General features: G+C 43.4%; 1 protein-coding gene and 1 long non-coding RNA gene across 4 annotated transcripts in view; one reads left to right on the top strand and one right to left on the bottom strand.

Annotated features, from left to right (window-relative positions):
• The window catches only part of Enpp1 (ectonucleotide pyrophosphatase/phosphodiesterase 1), a 66,977-nt gene that overhangs the window by 6,333 nt on the left and 43,452 nt on the right, over window positions 1–17,192 (top strand). The window lies entirely within an intron of this gene.
• On the bottom strand, window positions 1,767–8,725 carry LOC110303535. Its single transcript, XR_002378928.2, has 3 exons — window positions 8,640–8,725; window positions 4,993–5,056; window positions 1,767–2,073 (listed from the first exon to the last, which is right to left on the bottom strand). It is a non-coding gene; the product is annotated as an uncharacterized LOC110303535 (long non-coding RNA).

Genomic DNA, 17,192 nt, shown 5'->3' with positions numbered 1-17,192 from the left:
TCCCTTCCTCCCTCCCTTCCTTCCTTTATGGGTTCTGGGGATGGAAGGCAGGTCCCTGCTCAGACACTGCAAGCTCTCATTAACTGAGCTATCCTTCCAGTCTGATGTGTACCATTAACGAATAACTAAGGGTATTCAGGTGCAGGCCGTTCCTTCTCTGCACTTCTAACAATGTACATTGCTGAGAAAAATCCATGGCATTAGTTATAGAAACCTCATCCCACCTCATCTGCTCACCCTCTCTCTGTAGAGACCAAATGTCACATCCAGATGCATCACTTCTGGCTACCCCAGTCTGTCACCTTCTTTCCATTGTGATTTTTCATACTGAACGATAGGAATCTAAGAGCTTGCTATTGTGGTGGTGTATAGATCACTTATATGGTGAGCTGTGTTTCTCTTGATAATTCCCTGGCCCACTTTTCCTGGGAAGCCCACAATCTGTGCACTTTGAGTTACTACTGATTCAGTAATGTGTGTGTGTGTGTGTGTGTGTGTGTGTGTGTGTATGTGCATTAGCACACACTTGTAACGGGCCATCTGAGGCCTGTAGTCTCTTACAGAGAAAACAAACCAGAGACTCGGTGACTTTTATGGTGACATTACATGTATTACCAGAATTCTCCCAAGTAGAATCTCACACTAGTCTAGACCATCTTCATGTGATTTTAGATAAGTATGCTTATAATTCAAAGGCAATACAGCTGGAACAAAGTTTCAGCCAAAATATTTAGGGAGCAGTTCTCAAAATGGGGTTAGTGAATTCTTGGGTGTTCCCTAAGGAACCTGCAGGGGGATCTCTAGCTCAGAATCACCACCATCATCATCACCATCATCACCACCACCATCATCATCATCAACATCATCATCATCCACAACAACAAGGTTTAACTATTTCTCCCTGGTTATTTTGGAAGTTCCTGTGTAGATCAGGTTGTCCTCAAACTCATAGAAATCCCTAATGCCTTTACCTCCTAAGTGTTGGGATTAAAAGGTGGCTGTATCACACCCAGCACAAATCACTCTTACCTTAATAGAACAAGATGTTCACTGTCCTTTTGCCATGTTGGTTTTGGGTGATAGTGTCTTAGTGCAGTGGAATGAATGAACCCGATGATGCCTTGGTGGAAGGAGGTCAAGACAGTGTATGTAACAACCAGTGTTAAGGTTATCCCCAATTAGTTAACAAATGAATGAGGCTGTGACCTTGGCTATTTAGATTAGCTTTGACAATTCCCAGTGGTCACCTCTGATCTACTCTTCTAACTCCCGGTCTGGCTAGCTCCCCAGCAGTGTACCCCAGATACTTGCTGTTTCTCCTGGTCATGTGCTCATGGTCCGTCTCCTCTCGTGGTGACTTCCTCCTCCTCCTTTGCTTCTTCTTTCTTCCTTTCTTCTATCTACCGCCAACCAGGTAACTCCAAACCCACCTACCTCTTCAGTAATTGGCTGTAGCCAATCTTATTTAACCAATAGTTTAAGGAACAAGATTTGTACAACAAAAGCTTGTAAAAGTGAAAACTCACTGGTAGACTTAGACCTTCAGGTACAGAATTAAGCATCATAACACATAACAACAAACCAAACCTCCATAGCAGTGGGCTTAATTAGACAAGTAGTCATGGGCTTCTATTTAAACATCAACAATAGTGCCCTCCCCCCAAAAACCCTTTGATTTAAAAGAATGCCCTAGATGGAGCAACAAACATGACCCTAATTAATTTTAGTCATTTATTAATAATTCTAATTATTAAAGCTTAGCCATCATTCATTTTTCTGGATGCTGGAACTGAAAGTGTGCATCTGACACATCAGCCATTGATGGAAGAATGGTAGTTTTCTGCCAGCAATGAGAGCCTGCAGTGAGGTTAAAACCAGATGGGTTTCTCCCTTGAGGGGGCAGTTTACAAGCACATGCTGCCGGGCCTGACTTCTGAATGTAGGTCTTGTATGGCAAGCAGTTTCCTCGCTGAGCCTCCTCTTCAGCCTTTACAGATTCCAAACGCTTCTCCATGCACCGCATCATTTGGTCCCGTCAGCTTCTGCCCCTTGTTGGAGGTGGAAAAGTCATGCCTGAGAAAAGATTGAGAGATTGCAAACCCCGTAACTCTGTGGACCTCACCAGTGGGGTTGCTGATGAGTAGTTTTAGAGTCAGAATTAAGTTTAAACTAATATTATGATTGCATAAGAAAAGATGGTGTCCTGAATATCAGCTTCCTCAGTTGCGAAGCTAAAACCACCTCGTGTATCGTTAAGAGAGTCAGATAAAATACACGTGGTGGCACACTGTGTTCCCTGAGCAAGTATTTCTTTTTGTTGTAGTTAATAGTGCGACCTTGTAACCGCTCACTGTCATTCCTTTGGAATTTGTAAGAAATCAAGTGTCACAGGCCCCACCCCAGACCTCCTGGGCCATCACTTTGCATGTTAACATTTGGAGTGTCCCAGCATACACTGTCTGAGGCCTAACAACTAGGATTTTTTGTTCCTGGGAATTCTAATCAATAATCAATCATGCCATTGCTATCATGCATTAAATACAGCAAACAAGACAAAAAGCCAAGTGTTCGTTGTGGCCTGGATTGTGGTGAACTCTGGTCCTACTTCCAATGGCACATCTGCTCCCTGCCCAGCAGTGGGACTTCTGATAAGAGACTCTTCCCTTCAAGGCACAGTTTCCCTCTTACCAGCAGGGAACTCACTCTTTGTGCCCTTGCCTGAGGCTCTTAGTTTAATTACCATCCTCACCCTGCTGTGACTTGCCCCTTAATTGCTGTTTATTGCTTCAAGTACAGCCAAGTTTCTGCTATGGCCATTGGTAGATAGCAGATGTTTCTCTGAGTCTGCCATTTATCTCTCCAGACACCATATCTGGTCAGAAGAGCTCTCAAGTTAAATTTCCACTGCAGCATACTCTGTGGAGCAGGGCAGTTACTTGACACAGCCAAGCAAATGGATCTCTCAGTGGTTCTCCTGATGGTGAATCAGGTTAAATATACTTGGCACTGAGTTTGTTCCGGGATAACGCATTGTCCAATAGCATCAGTTTTCTAGAGTGCCACCTAGCATCATGGAGATGTGAATTTCTGGGATTCTAGGAAGTATAAATGAAATCTATTCAGGTGGGAAGGTGTAGAGCACCGTGAATAGACTCTCAATCTTAGCGATTTTTGGGTTACCCATTGTGTATTGTTTATTTAAATGCTGTACATAGTCAGTTTAAAGGAAGACACTGTGAAGAACTCCCGCAGACACAAGTGTGCATTTGTTTGTCATCCTTTGGAAATGGACAGAAAAAGCATCACTACTTTTTCTGGAATGGTTCAAGCAACGTGAAGGGATCATGTAGAGTATAAGCTAAGTGTTATTTGTTATTCAATATTTGTTAGTGGATAGTCTTCTCTCTTTGGACTGTTTGCCAGTTAGGGAAACAAAGAAGTCAAGATGTCTTTCCCAAGTGTTTCAGCTCTGCTCACACAGCCTTCTGCTGCACTCAGCTAGGAGACTTAGTTCCCCATCTATTATATCTGTGTATCTATATATCTATGTCTCTCTGTGTCTATATATCATGCTTGTATGTATGTATGTATGTATGTATGTATGTATCTATCTATCTATCTACCTACCTACCTACCTCCTACCTACCTACCTATTTCTGTCTGCCTGTCTACTTGTCCGTCTTAGTTACGATTTCCATTGCTGTGAAGAGATACTATGGCCAAGGCAGCTCTTGTAAAGGACAACATTTAATTGGCACTGGCTTATAGATTCTGAGGTTCAGTCCATTATCATCAAGGTGGGAGCAGGGCGGCATCCAGGCAGGTATGTCACAGGAGGAGCTGAGTTCTGTATCTTGATCTGAAGGCCTCTAGGAGAATACTGACTTCCAGGCACCGAGGAGATTCTCAAAGCTCACCTCCATAGTGACACACTTCCTCCAACAAGGCCACACTTCCTAATAGGGCTGAGGACGTTCAAACCACCACATTATCTCTCTATTTCTCTCTGTCCATCGAATCTATCTGTCATCTATCCACCCATCTATCCATCTATCATCCACCAATCTGCTCAGTGAATATGTGTGAATACATGCATGTAGAGGTCAGAGATCAGTTTTCAGGAGCTAGCCACCTTCCTAAGGATGGTTTTATGACGTTTACTTGTTTCCTTCTGTGCGTTTTCCTTCGTGTGTATTTGTGTGTGTGTGTGTGACAGCACACATGTGGGGTCAGAGAATAACTTCCTGGAGTCTGTTCTCTCCTTCCACAATGTGGGTCCCATAGATGGACCCTAGGTCATCAATCTGGACAGCCAGCAGCTGTACCCACTGGAGCTGTCATGCTTGCTCCCACAAGGTCCCTCACTGGAACCCAAGAATCTCTGTCTCCACCCCTTCAGCCCTGGGGCTGCAGGCATATATCACCATGTTTCACATGGTTGCTGGTGACTGAGCTTGGTACCTCTATAAGAGTCCATGATACCCAGGACTCAAATAGTATGTAAAACCAGAGATTGTTTTATTCTACATTACACAGGGACTGCTAGTCAAGGCAGTAGGATAAGAGGACTGGTCATGGAGGAGACAAAGGTGGTCAGCCCAGGAGACCAGTTAAAGAGTGACTCATACCAACCCTGAGACTGTTCTCTTTCTATTATTCTGTCTTGTAGTTTATTTCTGACTAACACCATGGATTCTTTGACCACCCCTGAGTGGTCAACATAGAAACAACATTCCTCACTTAAGGCTTCACAGAGTCCTCCCTGCTGGAAGAACAGCAAGTCTAGGCCTCCTCTGTTCTGTATGACTTCTTCTGCCAGGGAGGATGGAGAATCCTGCAGGGCCGTGATGGACTTTTCCATCTCCTGTATCCATCTATTGCCATCTATTTGTAACTTTTGTCTTGGAGTATTAGTGTTGAGGCCCCTACACTAGCAGCTCTGGCCAGCCCTATGCCAAGGAGAGAACCCAGTAACGCAGCCACCCTTCTTACCTGATTGTTTGGAGGTGCTAGCTGGCTGATGACATCCTCCCAAGAGTAATAAGTACAAGCTGTACTAGAACACAAAAATACTCAGTTGTATTTACAATCAGGCCATACAAATGCATGGGGTTAGCTCTGCGGTACAAGCCCACCAAGCGTTCTCTGGGGGCAGCATGTATCCTGAAACAGTATGGGTTACCGAGGTGGGAATAGGCTGGGGGTACCTTACCTTATTTCCAATATAGAGTCCCTGTCTGTTAAACAACAGTTCTGTATTAAGTCCGAGGTAACAGGAGTTAAGAGCTAGCATCCAATTGGCCTTCTTGCCAGCCATTATGAACTTGATGAAGAGGTTGTTGCATTGCCCCCAGGGTGTAGGCAGATAGTAAGGGGGTGCCCAGTTTATCCACTGGGGCAGCATTAAAGTGGGAGTGCAATATCCACATCCTGATCCTATCTATCCTAACAGCCATAGCTGTGGTCAGGATCACAAGAGTTAGGTTCTTTCCAGAGAGGTTCCAGAATCTTGTGGTTATGTCTCTTAATCCAGACCTGGTGCAAAGCAATGTGGGTTAGGTGATGGAGCAAACTTATACACCTGGCAGATGTTAGGCCAGAGTTGCTTCCAGACCCTATGGAGAGCTTCCAAGGATTTAGAAAACTTACGTTGGTCATATTCAGCTAAGATATCAGACTGGTGGTTAGGCAGCATGGGAGGGAGGCCTCCCATATAGGATCTCAAGGGGGTTGAGACCTAAAGTATAGTGGGGTGTTCCTAGTCCTATAAAGGCATAAAGTAGGGGGGGGGGACATCTAGTGACTGCCAGTCTCAAGAGTTAATTTAGTCAAGATCTCCTTCAGAAATTCCATACTTGACTTTGGGTTGATGTATCTGGGGTGCTAAGGAAGGTTTGATTCTGGGGGTCTGATGCATTGGCCAGACCCCCTTGAATATGTACCCCAGATAGGTGACAATAGCTGACAAAACTGGGCCTTCTTAGCAGACCCTTAGTAACCAAGTTAACTCAGCTCCTGTAGCAGGTCTCCTGTGGCCTCCTGGAAGGTTTCCAAGTGCTCCCCCCCCTCCACCCCAGGATGTCATCTATATACTGGAGTACAGTTATTTGTGGGTATTCACCCAAGTCCTCATGCAGTGCCTCATGGAGGATGGTGGATGAGTTCTTGAGTCCTTAAGGAAGGCCTGTCCATGTCAGTTGTCCCTTGAAGCCTCTCTTCAAATCTTGCCATTCAAAGGCTCACAGAGGCTGGCTTTTGGGTGCTGAAGCTTCCAGTGGATGTCAGGGGCAGCTTGGTTAACAAAAACCATGTTCTTGGCTGACTAGCGCTCTTGGGCTTCTGGGACAAATGGAAGTGTAGATCCTAAAGCCTTCAAAAAGTCTTTCTAGATTTTCCGTGGGGCTCTCATTCGTTCCCTGCATCACCTGGAGCCTCTCCTTACCTTGAGCAGTGTTAAAATTCCAGTTGGGTCAAAGTCAAAGGAAGTCTCCATTGATATCAGCCTGGACTTGAGTGGGCAGCCCATTTGCTCCTGGAACCAATTTTCAGGCGGCTCTCACAATCCTCTCTCTCTCTCTCTCTCTCTCTCTCTCTCTCTCTCTCTCTCTTCTGTTGTGAGGAGGACCTGGAGCAGTTGCTGACCGTCAGCCCAGGTAGGCAGGTGAGTCAGCACGATTGAATCTAGAAGGCCTGTGAGAGCTGATGGTCTTTCTAAAATGGGGGGTGGGGGGGTGTGGGGGATCTGCAACTTCCAATCGTAGAGAGCATTACTGGAAAATGGAACATATGTCATAAACTAAGATTTAGGCCTAGTCTCACAAATTGCCAAATTGAAGCTTGTCATGGAATGAGTCTGTCTTACCTTATGCTTCAAGGCACTTTATACAACTGGTTATATTCTGTCTGCTGGGAGTGGTCCTCCCATCTCCTCTCCTCAGGATCTCCCTCTGTGTAGTCTCTCACATCAACTATCTCTTTGCTGCTCTCTGGCCTACCTCCCATGTCCCTAAAGCACTCCATTGCTGTTAAGTCATGCAGAGGCCACAGCACTGAGTAGTTAGGGGACAGACTTTGGAATCAGAATGCTGGGGTGTTGACTTTATCTCTGCCAACAACTGCTGTGTGTTCTGGGCAAGACCCCAACTTTCCTGTCTTAGTTTCCTCACCCTTATGAGAAGGGATAACAGTTGCCACCTTTATGGCTGATAAACTCCAGATGCGGAATTTGTGTTTACCGTTCCCGAGGTAGGTGCTTTGTGATTTATTCACTGAGAAGTTGGAGCTCCTTGGGTAACAACAGTGTTGTGTGACTGTCTGGACGCTGGTGCTACGCAGGCACCTGGAAGATATTTGCTTTGTTCTCATAGTCTACAACCAGGGGCCTAGATAGCTGTCCAAGAATCACAAAAGGGAGTTATCAAGTGGCAGCTGTGGGGAAAGCTGCCCAGGAGCTGCACACAGGGCAGAGAGTAAGAAGATTGAAGTCTTGGCATGAAGAACCTTCCCTGAGGAGGCAACAGGCCTGAAGAAAGGGATCTGAGGGGAGGCTGCAGCCTGAGCAGAGGCCCTGGAGAAAGGTGCAGGCGTCAGTCAGTCCCAGCCCTGGCTGGTGTGCCTGCTGTGCAGAACTCCGGTTTGAGACCTCCCTCTCAATCTCTCTCTCTCTCTCTCTCTCTCTCTCTCTCTCTCTCTCTCTCTCTCTCATATATGTGTGTTTGTGTGTATATGTATGTATGTGTGTTTGTGTGTGTGTTTGTGTGTAATGTATGTATGTGTGTTTGTGTGTATATGTATGTGTGTGTGTGTGTATGTATATGTGTGTGTCCCACGGACAGTTCCTGGCAGGATCTTGCAGTCTGTCTGAAGGGTTTGGGTTTTTCAGAGTGACTGGAAAGTACTAAACTATTTTTCTGAGAGTTGTTTGTTTTTGCTGTCTCCTTCGGTATTAGCAACAAGATAAGGCCTGACTTACATGTTTTAAAGCTCATTTTAGTATTAGTGATAGGTTAGGTATAAATTGGAGAGCAGGTGTAGAAAGATGCACTGCCTTATTTCTATTTCGGGACTAATTTGTAACTTCTCCCCCATGGGGTAGGCACATGTGGTTATTATATTAACATAATGAATTAATATTAAATACAGTAAAAATTCATTACCTGAGCCACATTTCCAATGTGCAGTACTAAGTTTGACCACAACATTGAGATTTACAGGCATATAGAACAATTCTGTTGTCTTAAAATTCCTATTGGACAGCAACTATGCATTGTGATGTCATAGAGGCTTTGTTTGGGGATTGTGGGGATCAAACCCTGGGCCTTGTACACGCTAGGTAAACAGTCTGCCACTAAGCCACAGCCCCAAAGTTCTTTTTATTTCTAACCCTTTATAGTTCTTCAATTCATACTATTCCTCCTACTCCCACTTGCATATAGCACTTGTTAAAGATACATTAACTAAGAGAACAAAACAAATTAAAAGGCTTAAGCATAAATGTTATTATAAATACACTTTTGAGATTCTTTTCCCATCATGAACGTGTATAATTAAATCGACTGAAGTCATAATAAACATGTTAAAAGTCATCATGGCTGGAAAACTGTCATCCCTCCCTAATTATAAACCCACACACCCATTACCTGTGTGCAAGTTCTGTCCCTCTGTTACCAGTGTTGTTGTGATGGAGCAACTCCCGGGCCTTTCTCAAAGGTTAAAGGTTGCTTGTGCTGCCTTTATACTGTTGCCAGCAAAAAGGAAAAAAAAAAAAACTGAAATTTATTTGACTTTATCTCTTCATTTCTATTGAGTCTCTCTCTTTTTTTTTTTTATTAATTGCATTTGTCTCTTGGCCATTCCATACATGCTCATAGTGCATTCTGGGTAATCTCACTTCCACACTCCGCTCCTATCTGCCTCCCATCCCTCCCAACCACCCCACACTCATCCCTACAAATCCCTTTCTCACATAGGACTTTTTGTCTTGGGTTGTGACTACTGCCCTTAACCAGCAGGTCTGTGTGACCAGAGGTTTGGGACTGTTCATTGGAACCTCGTGGGCACACACTGAAGGCAATAATGACTCCTCTCCATCGGTCTGTTGGTAGTAAATAGCAGTTGAGAGGGGTAGGGTCTCCTGTGCTCCTGTTTTTCTGAGATCATACTCTGCACCCCCATAATTTGTTTCTTTTCACTTTCCTCTAGTCTCCTGCCATTATTCTCCATTGGCTTATTCTGTCTTGAGGCAGGGATCCTGGGTAATGGAGCCAGGCAGGGCCATTTCTCTTCAGCCCCAGGTCAGCAGGAAGCAGTGTTACAGCTTTGGCAGACAAAACTGGAGACAGACTCAGTGATCTAGACCATTGTGTCTGGGTGTGTGGGGTCTGCTCATAGGGTTTGCATTAAAGGGGAAGTAAATACACAGGACAGTGCAGATGGTGGAGGTGAGCCCTGATGCCCTGTGGATGGCCAGCGGGAGCCATGTTCAGTGGACACATTTGCCACACCATGTGCTGTCCTCAATTGAAATAACCCTTTGAGGTTGTGCAAGAAGGATCGGCGATCTCAGTGTGACCCTATGGCATTCTTCAGCCAAGGCAATCCCCGTAGGAGACTATTCCCAACAGCTGGGGTAAAGTTCCTTCAGCCCTGAAGACCACTCCCAACAGCTGGACACTTCAATTGGAGTGTCCAGTGCTGGCCAGAGTGTCCAGTCCACTAAGGAAACAGATGTGAAAATCAAGTCCACACACTGATCACACATTGCTGAAATACATAAACATTCAAACATTCAACTTGTTTTTTTTGATTACATAACAAAACCATAGATTATTTATCATTTCCACACTCCAGCCTGCCAATCCCCATGAAATTAAAATATACAGATATTTTAAAATATTCATTAATAAACAAATGATTAAAAAATCATGTTATATGCAAAAAGATGAATCAATACTGCATGTAGAATAATTTCTTAGTTATGCCTTCACAGCTACAATAGAATATTAATACGTTTTAAGAAATGAAAATAGACCAAAAATTTTAAGCAAAATGGAAATTTGTAGTAGAGTAATTCTGAATTTTTTCTGATTTCCCTGTTCCCCAATAAATACTCTATTTTTACAACAGTTTTAGATTTACAGAAAGGTTATAACTCTAGTACAGGGAGATCCCACACCCTTCCCTGTGGCTGACAGAGACTCACACAATCGCCAGGCCCCTTCTCTATCTTTACTCCTCTAGGACCCCCTCCCGGATGGCAGATGACACCCTGGCTCCTCCACTAAATGTCTCACTAAATGTCCTTGATTTTGATGACTTGCACAGTCTGGAGAGGATTGTCACATTTTGTGGGGTGTTCCTCATTTAGGATTTATCTGATGTTTTCCTCATGATTAGACTTGGATGGTGCAGTGTTAGGAGGCAGTCTGAAGGTTAGAGTGTTAAAGTTCTATACATTATGCATATGAATGTGGTTTATTCTCCATGCCCTTTTTGGTTTTTTTCTATAAAGACAGTCTTCTTTTTTTTCCCTTTGGTCCATTTTCATATTATTCCTTTGGAAGAAAGGTGTATATTTCTTTCTGCCTCCCAAGTGCTGGGGTTTCAGGTGTTTGCCACCATGCCTGGCCTTTGCTCATTGGACATCAGAATTAAACTGAATTAGAGGAAGCTCAGCTGGATGTCTGCAACTACAGAACTGTGTCTACCTAGAGATGGCATCAGATTCACAGCTTAAGGGCTTAGTCTCCAAAATTGAACCCCCTTCTGGTTTGCCGGTTTGTTGTAAGCCTCAAGTTGCTTTTACCCTGACTGGCTCCCAGTCTTCTTAACTTCAAGCAATTTTTTTGAGGGGCTCACATATCTCAAAGAAATGGATTTATAGTTACTATAAAGGATATTGTTGAAGGATGTGGATGAAGAGAGATGTATGAGGCAAAGTATGTGAGAAGAGGGTCGGGATTTTGTGCCCTCTGTGCCCCCTCTTACCAGGAATCTGCATGTGTTGAGCTGTCTGGACCCTGCCAATCAGATTCATGGCTGAGGGCTTAGTCTCCAAAACTTCACCTACTTCCAGTTTACTTGTCCCAAGCCTCAAGGTGTTTTTACCCCTTGCTTCTGATGGATGCTGGAAGTAAGGATTCCAGATGAACTCTGACAAAAGGGTAGCCTCTATTGATAATACACTGCCGTGGACATCCAGCACAGCTTGCTGCAATTCTCTGGCCTCCTTCTATAGCAGTCCTGTCTTCAAAGTAGGAATGCAATTTCCTTACTCCAGGGTAGGTAAGACACTCCTTGTGTCTTACTGTCCACTATTAGGCAAGGGAGGGCCACATGATTTCTTTATGGCTAGTTACCGACAGAAAGATTAGTGTTTCAATAACCTGCTCTTGGGAAGAGAAATACTAGTTTCTGGAGGCTTGTAAGACAGTATTAATGGACAAAGGCTGAAATAAGTATGAATATGGATACATTTAATATCACACATTGTTGGCAGGCTTTTGCTGTTATCACTTTGTTCCAATAAATGTCTTTATGGGCATATCTTTGTATGTTTATGTGAGTACCATATAAATTAATAGCATTAGAACCATAGGTTAAAAGATGTCCCTATGGATGTTGAGTTTTGATTCAGTTAAGTGATCGTCAAACAAACTGAAGCTCTTGTGAAGATGCGATGAAGGCGCCCGTGGTTCATCTTTGCCGACCATTACGTAATCAGTCTTTTTGGTGCTTGTTCATATTGATTTATAGCTTTTGACTTTTTAAAAATATGCATATGGGATAGGAGACAACTTCTGCGAGTCAGTTCTCCTTCCACCATGTGGGTTTGAGGGTCAAACTCAAGGGCTTGGGCATATGCCAGCCCTCTATCACTGAGTTGTCTCGCTGGTCCTAGATTTTTACCTTAAATGAAAGCAAATGCTTATTATTTCTGGGTTTTGTTGTCACCACCCCCCATTTTAAAACCGTTTGGTAACATTTCATTTTATTAATTTCATTTTATATCTTTAAAAACATGTGTATATCTTTAAAAACATGTCATTTTATTTTTATTCATGTGTGTCTGTGTTGGTATGTGCATGGGGTTCCTTGGGAGGCCAGTAGAAGGTGTTGGGTTTCTGGGAGCTGAAGTTACAGGCAGGTATGAGCTAACCCATATGGGAACATCTACTGATAATGCAGTGAATGTGAACACCCAGCAAGCCTGGCCTCTCTCTACAGCATTTCTTCCTTCAAAGTAGGAGTGAGATTGCTTTCCTCCAGGGTAGGAATGAGGAGTGTCTTGTTGTCCACTATCAGACAAGGGAAGGTCACATGATTTCATTATGAACTTATCTCCTAGGTGAGCATTCTTAGGTGAGCCATCTCTTTAGACTCTCGTTTTATATCTTTAACTATTATCGTCATCTACCATTTTATTTTTTATAAGGCATTCTCTCTACTGGACGCCCCCCTCTTCCCAGCTCACTGTGTTAAAAAGAAATGTTACATTTATTTATTCGTGTGTAGGTGACACTAACCTGCCACAGCTTGTGCAAGACAGAGTATAGCTTGTGGGAATCAGTTCTTTCCATCCACTGTGTGGGTCCAGAGGATTGAATTTGGGTTATCAAGCTTGCTGGGGAGTGCCTTTATCTCTAGAGCCATCTGGCCAGCCCCAAATCTCTCTTTTTAATAGGCAACTCTTCTTCAGGACCATTAGTAAATAGACTATGTAAAGAAAGGTCACAAAAAATAGTTTGTTATACAAAAAGTTCTATTAAAGACAAAAGACAGTTAAATTACCAGAGCAAGAACACACTGGTGATATTCACTGATTCTCTGATCGATCCAAGGCACCCACCCTTGTGGGCATAAACTGATGTTCTGTGGGAGGCTGTGTCTGAGGTGTGCCTTCTGGACATTGGAAGATTGATCCTGCTTTGCCTTTGTGGGATTTCCTGCCATTGGCAGAGTGCCTTGATGCCTGTGCCTCAGGCTTGAGTGAAGGCACACGGGACATGGAGGGATGACATCAAAGCTGAGCAGAGGCATTACTTTACGCTATCAGATGGACATTTTCTTCTCAGGCCTTTAACTTCAGAGAGAAAACGTCTGTGGGATCTCACAGGGCGAGACTGGAGGAACCTTTGCTCACTGAGGCGGAGGCTGCAGACACTACTTATTCTCCTCTTTGAAGATACTTGGTATTTATTAAACACAAATGATTGAACACAAGAGGAGTGTAGATAACTGTGCTCTCTGCAGATCTCCCCAACAGATCTCTCATTTGAAGGACATGACAAAGGTGAGCTCCCAGTGACCTTCCACTTCTGTGTAGGGGCTGATGCTCAAGGCCTCGTAGTTTATTCAAGGGAGAGCCCTCACCCTTACAAGATGTAAGAGATTAAATTGTCAGGCAGAAGTAGACTCATGGGTAGCGCTGTATTATGCCAGAGGAAGGTGGTGGAAGGGTGCACGTTGCTCAGAATCATCACATCCTAAATGTAGTTTGTGTCTTAACTCAGTTTAGAGGCTTGACGTTAGCAGTGGCCCACGGTTCTGAGATCTGTAAACTGGATCCGGCTGGAATGTGAAGGGTGTGCTTATAGTTTAATTTATATTGTTTCTTTCCTATTTTTTAAGGCTAGCCTTTAAATTTGAAATTTCCTCTTGGCCGATCCTTCTCAAGTCTTTTTTTAAAATTATAACTTGCAACTCCTCTGCTTTCTGAATGGAAGGCGTGACTCCTTTCTTCAAGTACAAATTTACCAGAGTAGTTCATCACAAAGCAAAGACACAATGATGCAGGTGTTGGCTTAAGTACCCAAGGTGTCAACGCCCTTTTTTTGATTCTTAATTGCAGTTTATAATTTGATAGAGCTCTGTCTCTAAGACCAGTCCAGCCAACTGTGCTGTGTTTAGTTAGTAAATAAAAGCTTGCACACGATTTTCTGTTGTCAGGTTTCCATTAGCTGCAGGCTTTGTCTCCATGGTCTTCATTCATGAGGGGTGGGCTGGGGAAAGTTAAAAGTCAACCAACTCTACTTTGTTCAGTGTTCGTGACAGTAGGATAGATTGTTCTCTCGGAAGACTCTCTGGGTGGCCTGGTTCTCTCAGCATCTCGGATGCTCTCTGTGGGAACTCTGGTTTACCTCTAGCCCCAGGCATGTCTGGGAACTTCTTGTGTGTTATGCTCAGGGCTTGGCCCTTTCATAGGTAGAAAGATGAAACAAAACAGAAGCCAGAAGTCCCAGTGATCCTATGAAGCATTCCCAGGACTCATGGCTACCAGTTTTCTAGAAGTTGCCATAATGTAAGCCCCAGGAGGCACTGGCTTGGTTCTACTCCCTGGTCTGTACCACATAGTGGAAGTGTTGTTCATGGAAATGCCGATTCAGTAAATTGGCTTTGAACCATTCTGCCAGAAGCTGGGACTCTTTTTGCCAGGCAGGTGTGTGTTTTTTCAGTGTTAGTATTTGAGGAGGGTCTGACCGTAAGGTTTGCCCAGGTGATGTGCCTATTTAGGCTCGCGGCCTCTTTCTCCCATTTCCAGTCACGTGAGTACCTTAACATACAGTTCCACTGTCACTGAGGAGGCTCTTCAGTGAGCATCTTCACACACAATCCCACTCTCCCTGGGGAGGAGATAAGTCAAACAATGGAAGAGAGATGCCCACGTGTGGGTAATAGACTCAAAGGCCATCAACACCTGCCTGGATAGAGCTTCAGAGGAAGAGTATGATATATGTTTGGACGTCACAATATTTCACAACATCTCCAATAAAACGTTAGCCTTTGTATGTCCTTTGGATTTCCTTCCCTCTAGGTGCCATCCCAGTGGAGGAGTCCTGGGAAGACTAAAATGCTGCTGAGGTTTGAGTTCTTGCAGGGTTGGGTTTATCTTGTTTTTAAATTTCTCTTGCAGTTTGACCTAAGGGTAGAGGTCTCATAGCTAATGCATCCCCTTGATCCATTTCCATAAAATATCAGCATCCTTTCTCGCTTGTTACACGTGGGCGGCAAATACAACAGTCGTTTGTTTCTGGATTTTTTAAAAGTGTATTTATTGTTGGTATCCTTTCTATAGATCAGGCATAATGACACTTAACAAATGGACCAACTGGGTCAAGTGAAATGCAGGAAAAGGTGGAGTTCTGCTTCTTTCCCCAAATCATGTTTTCAGGCAGGCACTGCTTGGTGGTGTCAGCTTGGGGGTTTTAATATGTGCAAGGCGCCTTGTTAGATGTGGAAAGCACAGAAGTAAATAAATAACGTCTATAGCTGCCTGGAGCTCACAGTCAGTCAGAGACAGGCAAATAAACAAACTCATGTCTGAGGTCTGGGTTCCTGTAACCTGAGGTGGAGACTCTGGTCCAGAGGAGCAAAGAGCAGTGAGTGCCCTTCCGAAGTGAAGCAGACAAGTCAAGACCTCATCTTGGTGTGAGATCATGCAGAATCATACCACAGCCTTCCAGGATGCTGCCGAAAGACTTTTCTAGAAGTTTCTAGAGCAACCCATTTGTGTTACTTCCGTAGTTAAAGGCTTCAAGATCTCCCCATCTCCAGGTCTCTTCCTCAACCTCTGTGCCCCACTCCTTACTGAATTTCTGTCATGCCACTTTTACATTAAACTCCATGATCTTTGGGGAATTATTCGTTTCTTCATAGTTCAGTTTCCTTAAACCGGTGCAATCATCATAATCGCTGTGAGAATGCTCTTGGGAGGATCAAGTGACTCAATATAAAAGTCTAGAACACCTTAGGATGTACTTTGGAAGTGACAGAAGTGACAGGTGTTATTCCTATTTTCTCAGATTCTATACCTGCGTAGGGCTTCTGGAGACCCCGTAGTATGTACAATGAATCTGTTGGTTAACTGTGAGGTTGCTTCTTGCTGGTTTGTGTCTTTCTCATTGATGCAAGGCTTCTTCCGGAGTTGTTCTCTCTAGACTGTACCTCTGAGATGGAAGATTTCACTACAGTGTCTTCTGTTTGCTTTAGTTTTGTGCTTCTTCACCGAACCTCATTTCGTCACACACTGCAGACAGATAAACACTTGTTCATTGGTAGAGAGGGAAATTACTTTCTCCTCTAATTATCTTTTTGTGGCCTTGTTACCTCTCCTTTTGCCTCACCCTGGGGCTGAGGCTACCGGTATGTTAGCATCTTTTGCGATTTTCTACTGTAGCTCTTGTCAAATTCTGTTGTGTTAATTTATTTTAGTGTCCACTGTCCCCCACTTTATCTCTTCATAGGCTCAGAGTTACTTCCTTTGCAGTCCTGGCCATCAGTGCAGGGAATACACACAAGTAGGCATTCATATCTTAGTGAATACTTGATTTAAAAAATGATGAAAATTAAAATAGTGCTAATATGGAGCTGCCAAGACGGCCCAGTGGGAACAAGCATGTGCTACTTAGCTTAAAGAGCTGGGTTCAGTCCTCAGGACCCACTTGTGGAAGCTGAGAACTGAATCCCATGTGCATGCATGTATACACACACATACACACTAAATTATAGGTAAATGTAATATAAAATTAATGCTAGTGTGTTTGAAGGAGTCTGTGAGAAAAATGAGGTTTGTGAAAATGCCTGTTTTTTTTTTTTTTGTTGTTGTTGTTTTGTTTTTGTCTCACTTAGTGTCAAAGAAAAACCTAATGATTTATATTTAGTTGAGAACTCTTATTAAACAAGCAGGAAGCTAAAAAAAAAATATCCTTTAACATAAAGGCAAACCATTTCAACAACTTTTTTTTTTTTTACATCATGTGCCTCAGATTTCCAGGAAATATTTTGCTATAATTTTCAAGAAACTATCCAAAATATAAATTGATGTATTCAAATTATAAGTTGAAAATGTCAAAATATATAAGTGTCTGAATTGTTTCAGAGGTAAGCAAAGCTTGGTGAGGGGTTAGAGAGGTGGACCTGGGTTCAACTCCCTGCACACACATGGTCCTCACAACCATTTGTAACTTCAGAAATCTGGTGTCATCTTCTGGACCCTGTGGGCATCAGGGTGCATACATATACATGCAGGTGATACACTATACACATAATGAAGAATATTAAAATAAATGCCAAGTGGACTTTGACATCAGATTAATCTACGTTGAGAAGCAAAACTGCATCAGAGTTCACAGTTTTGAAAATGTTCCAGGGAAATTTTCCACTAAAATGATTTCAACGAGGTGTGTTATGATAGA

The sequence above is a fragment of the Mus caroli genome, chromosome 10 (genome assembly GCF_900094665.2).
Source record: "Mus caroli chromosome 10, CAROLI_EIJ_v1.1, whole genome shotgun sequence".
Lineage (NCBI taxonomy): Eukaryota > Metazoa > Chordata > Mammalia > Rodentia > Muridae > Mus > Mus caroli.
Note: the sequence above shows the minus strand (reverse complement) of the source record. Positions and strands in the feature narration are given on the sequence as shown.